This window comes from Giraffa tippelskirchi, chromosome X (genome assembly GCF_054371585.1).
Source record: "Giraffa tippelskirchi isolate mGirTip1 chromosome X, T2T-mGirTip1v1.2.pri, whole genome shotgun sequence".
Taxonomy (NCBI): Eukaryota; Metazoa; Chordata; class Mammalia; order Artiodactyla; family Giraffidae; genus Giraffa; species Giraffa tippelskirchi.
The window spans coordinates 1,129,817-1,134,811 of record NC_137289.1 but is presented as its reverse complement, the minus strand read 5'-3'; the positions used below and the strand labels follow the sequence as shown (position 1 = coordinate 1,134,811).

General features: G+C 35.2%; 1 pseudogene; it reads left to right on the top strand.

The window, feature by feature from the left end:
* The first annotated feature begins 1,705 nt into the window (after nucleotides 1–1,705).
* On the top strand, nucleotides 1,706–3,520 carry LOC145535809 (heat shock transcription factor, Y-linked-like; annotated as a pseudogene).
* Nucleotides 3,521–4,995: the final 1,475 nt, after the last annotated feature.

The window sequence follows — 4,995 nt, the reverse complement described above, 5'->3', positions numbered from 1 at the left end:
GCTTTCTTAGAACAATATCTTTAAGTAACCGAGAGTTGTGATTTTATGGGCTCAAGGTGTCCTCATAAGTATGAACCCATCTCTTATTACAGAAACAATAGTGAAAGATAAGGTAGATTAAGGGAGAGCCTTTCAGCAACAGGATCTGAATTATTCAGCCAGAAAATTATTAAGTAATACTGGACTTCCCAAACAATTTATTTAGGATTTTGGGGGCCAGCAAAGAGTTTGGTCAACTAAATAAAGTTGCCTATATATATATATATATACACATACATATATATATACATACATACATACATATATATTGTACAATGGCTTATAATTCCTGTTAGGTATAACAGCGATGGAAAAAAATTGAAACCCAAAAGTAGAATGATTCAAAAGCCTACTTGGTTGTTGAATATATGTAAAGTGGAAATACTTCAAAATGTGTTTTCTTGGCTGCATCTAAAATATGAGGACTTTTTTTATCTCACTCCCCTCTTTCCTTTTAATAAATATCTACCGATTTTCAAATGTTTGTCCATGCTTTATGACAAAAATAGACAGATATACTGTTTGCATAACAGGAACTATTGATACCAAGGTTCGATCTCAGATTATTTCCAACTCCATTTCAACAGGAAATAGCCAAAGTTGTTGGTGACTCAAACACTCCAAGAGCTGGGGAACCTGAAACAGAACTCAAACCTGCAACTGAGATTTTCTGTCACTTTTATGATCAACCTCTAAGTCCACCACTTTATTTCCTTTCTTGTTCTAAGCAGTCTCTTCTTAAGATTGAAAAGTATGAAAAAAGAGAGAGAGGTAGGAGATTGTAGACCTCCTCATGTTCCAAGGGTAATTTTAATTGGAGAAGTTAGAAAAGGCAGAAACAAAGGACAATAATCAACCAATATAAAACAATAATGATTTAACCATTAAGCAAAGTCAAGGATCTTTAGTTCCTCATCAAGGGCCATAGATAATATTCTGAGCAATATCCTGTCAGCAATTTTAGAGATGCTAAAGCCCCAACCAGGCTGAAATTTAAGTACATAGGCCACAGAGTAGTTGGAACTAGCCAATCAATGAAGTTGTCTCCCAATATCCTAACAGGCCATTAGTAGAATGTCCTAAAACTGATCACACATCTCATGGCCCACCCTCACTCTGTCGTTAAAATCTTTCCCCTGAAAGCATTTGGGGAGTGTGGGTCTTTAAAGCACCAGCTGCTAGGATGCCTTGGTTGGTCCTACAATAAACACTACACTTGCTTTCACTGCAACCCACAGTCAGTTGGTTGACTTTATTGCACAGAAGCGAGCAGACCCAAGTTTGGTTTGGTAACAGTACTGAATATTAAAAATGTGTGTATAGAAGGGTAATAAATCACTTTTATTTCAGGAACCAAGTAGACTTATTGATGTAGTTTTTCCGTGTAAAAACACTTTAGGAATGAGATTTTGCAGGTTTCATATTTTTGGTTACTATCTATGTACGCAGCCTGTGTTTTAAGTTGATACAGAAGTAAACACTGGTTGAACATTACCCTTCAATTGCTAGGAGACCAGTGACTTTGTTATGTCACAGCTTTTTGACTTTATGAACCACTGTGATGGTCTAGAGAGTTTACCTCTGTAGGCCAGCCAAGCAGCATTTGAAGTTTCAGTGTGTAAAATCAGACAAATAAGAAAAGTATCTGAAGAAAGATTTCTTTGAGATGGCACATATTTCTTCAGAAATTCAAGACGTGCCTCCTAAAGATGAATCAACTGGTTCAGAAACCTCCATTCACTCTCCTTTGTGTGATGACACACTTACTGAGGACTCAGTTTTGAGATCTATGATTGAAGAAGATGCTTTTCAGGCTGCATTTGAGGAAGTTGTGATAAAAATGCCACGTTACACATTTTCTGTCTCTGAAACAGATGAATTGAATGATTTTCTTTCACTGACTTTTCCTCGAAAACTTTGGAAGATAGTTGAAAGTGACCAGTTTACATCTATTTGGTGGGATGAAAGTGGCACTTCTATAGTGATCAATGAAGAAGTCTTCAAGAAAGAAGTCTTAGAAAGAAAGGCCCCTTTCAGAATATTTTGAACTGAAAGTATGAAAAGTTTAGTTTGACAGCTTAATGTTTATGGGTTTAGAAAAAAGAAACAAACTTTTCAAAGATCTGCTTCACTAGCTGACTTTCTGGAAGAAGGAAACAATGTCTCTGTTTTGAGCAAGGTATTGCAAAATTTTCACTTATTATTGGCAATATGTAAGATTAAGTCATGTGACCTAGAAAGCATGTTCACATATGTAGCTAAAACTGAATTTAAAATTGCGATAACAAGCTGTTGAAAAAGTTTTATTTTTTTGAAGTTGAGAACAGCTGGAGGTTAAAATATTTGATATTTAAAAAACATTCCTAGCAACTTGAAACTGGATACAAGTCCTGAAGCTAATTAAAGTGGGATTTACTGTATATGTTTACAACATATTTTTACTTGGTATTTACTGTATTTACTGTATATGTTTACAACATATTTTTACTTGGTATTTACTGTATTTACTGTATATGTTTACAACATATTTTTACTTGGTATTTACTGTATATGTTTACAACATATTTTTTACTTGAAGATCATAATTGTTTCTAACATGTAAGGTGTTAAAACTACTAATGGAGGTGTTTTATTTGATGCTATTTAATTTATATCATTAAAAGAATAAATTTTTATAGTTGAGCTTTGCTTGTCAGTTTTACCTTGGTTTATAAAGAAACTAAATTATTTTCTCCTTTGGTTTTAGTTACAGATCTATCATAATCCAAATTTCAAAAGAGGCTATCCCCAACTTTTAGTAAGAATGAAAAGAAGAGTTGGGATTAGAAATGTCTCTCCAATATCTCCATTAGTTCGAGATTACAAGAAGAAGCATGTTAAAGCAAGGGGCAACATAGATGATCGTAACTCTAATTTTCTTCCTGAAACTAGTGGGGAGAGTGCATTTTCAGCCTCCACAAGTTTAAGTGTGCCTTTCATATCAAAGCCTTATATCAGGCAGACAGTCCCTAACACAAGTGCCCTATCTCCATGTGATTTTCCTCCCCATCACCAATATCACGTAGACAAACAGAACAGATTGTGATATATCTACCTGCTGTTTTAAATCAGTTGAGCATTTTTAATTGGCACTCACATAGCAGCTACACTGAAGCAAATGGCTGCATTGAGAACTTTGCTACTACAACTACTTCTACTTCTCAGAACCACATTTTAGCTCCATTACAGAGCAGTTATTTTGGACTGATGGTGGAGCCTTCTAAATTTCCAGTTAGGTACAGTGATATGTCAGCCCATGACAGTCCTTTTCCTAACCTGCAACAGAGAGGCAACTCATGGCCCCTAGTGCCAAGGATCCTTGATACATCCATGTCCTCTCTTTCAAGGTCAACTCATCAAAAATCTTCATTATATGAAAACCATCCGAATTAAAACTGATCTATCAAGTAAGTGTCAGATTATGCAGCATAATGAAGATTAAAATTTATGGTGGGAGATGTCAACAAATTCCTACAATTTGCATATTTGAACAATAAAGTTACATGTTCATCTTCATAGTTGCATTTTCTCTTTTGAAATAAGAGTAAAATGAGGCCTTATTTCAATGTCTGGCTATTTACCTGCATTGTTTTATAAACTCTTCAGTTCAAGGAAACATTCTTTATGCACCCTAGGTAAATGACACCTAATCAATTGTTTGTAAGCAATAAAATGAGAACAAAGGGAAAAGAGGTAGTGGATGTAAAGATGATTTCTGAAACCATTCCTGCTGAAATGAATGGGTGTCTAAATCAGGATGGTATGGGAGAAGGAAGAGATACAAATAAAATCAAAAAATGCAAATACACAGTACATACCTTAGAGCATTCTCAGTTACATCATATTCTATGAGTTATTGGATAGAGTCTTAAGAGGTTAGACAGATTGTCTTCATTATAGAAATTCATTTCATACTTGAAAATATGGATGTTGTATCATATTCAAAATGATGATCTCCATCATACCATCACTGGGATACCAAAGATAACATGGCATAGTCAATGATCGGCCCATGGTCAGCACACGATAGGTATTTTACAAGTGATATTATATAAGGTCATGTTTGCTATGCTCTCCTTAAGGCATGCTTTTATTTCCTCCCACCACGATTCCACCCTGTATTTCCTAATGCATATTTAGATGTTGCTTATCTGTTCCCACAGAGACAGAATAAATTCTTTGGGGGTGATTAGAGCACCTCGGCATGGTTAACAAATTCTTTGAAGACATGATATCTGTTTTGTTATCTTTCTGTTACACTGTGCTTCTGGAGCTACAATCACACAAACTACTTTCAGGCATGCTAAGCCCCACCTCACAACTTTGCCTCAACTCTTTCTTAGGGTTGGAAGGAACCTCTGTTTGCCCTCCTATCAAGGTATGCACAGATATCAGGTCTTCGATGTGTTTTGGGTCTACCCTCTTTTCTTTATGTATCTTTCACATCAGCTAAAACTTAGAGCCTAAAAATGACACATTTTAAGTACTTACTGAATTATCAATAAAGAAATGTAATAACCAGTCAAATGCTGTATATATTACTCAGCAACATCCCATAACCTGCACTATCATCATAATTGACCTTTCCTATTTACTGAGAATTTTTTCCAAGTTGATAAATATGTACATTTACATGAATGTCACATGTGGTAATTCAAATTACAAAATGATCGCTGTTCTCCTGAAGTTTACAGTGTATAAGAACCCATTCTAAGCATGTTGTTTCAGGCCCCAGTTCCCTGAAATTCAGTAGTAGTTATAGAGATATGTATTTTAAAAAAGGAATCGTTCAATTTAATCATCTAGAAAAGTCATGGAGTAAGCAGGGATCAAAATCAATGGCTGATCCTTAATATATTTCACAATGAAATACTCTGAGCAGAGTGTCGGCTTGTTGGACTATCCAGATTGTCATGA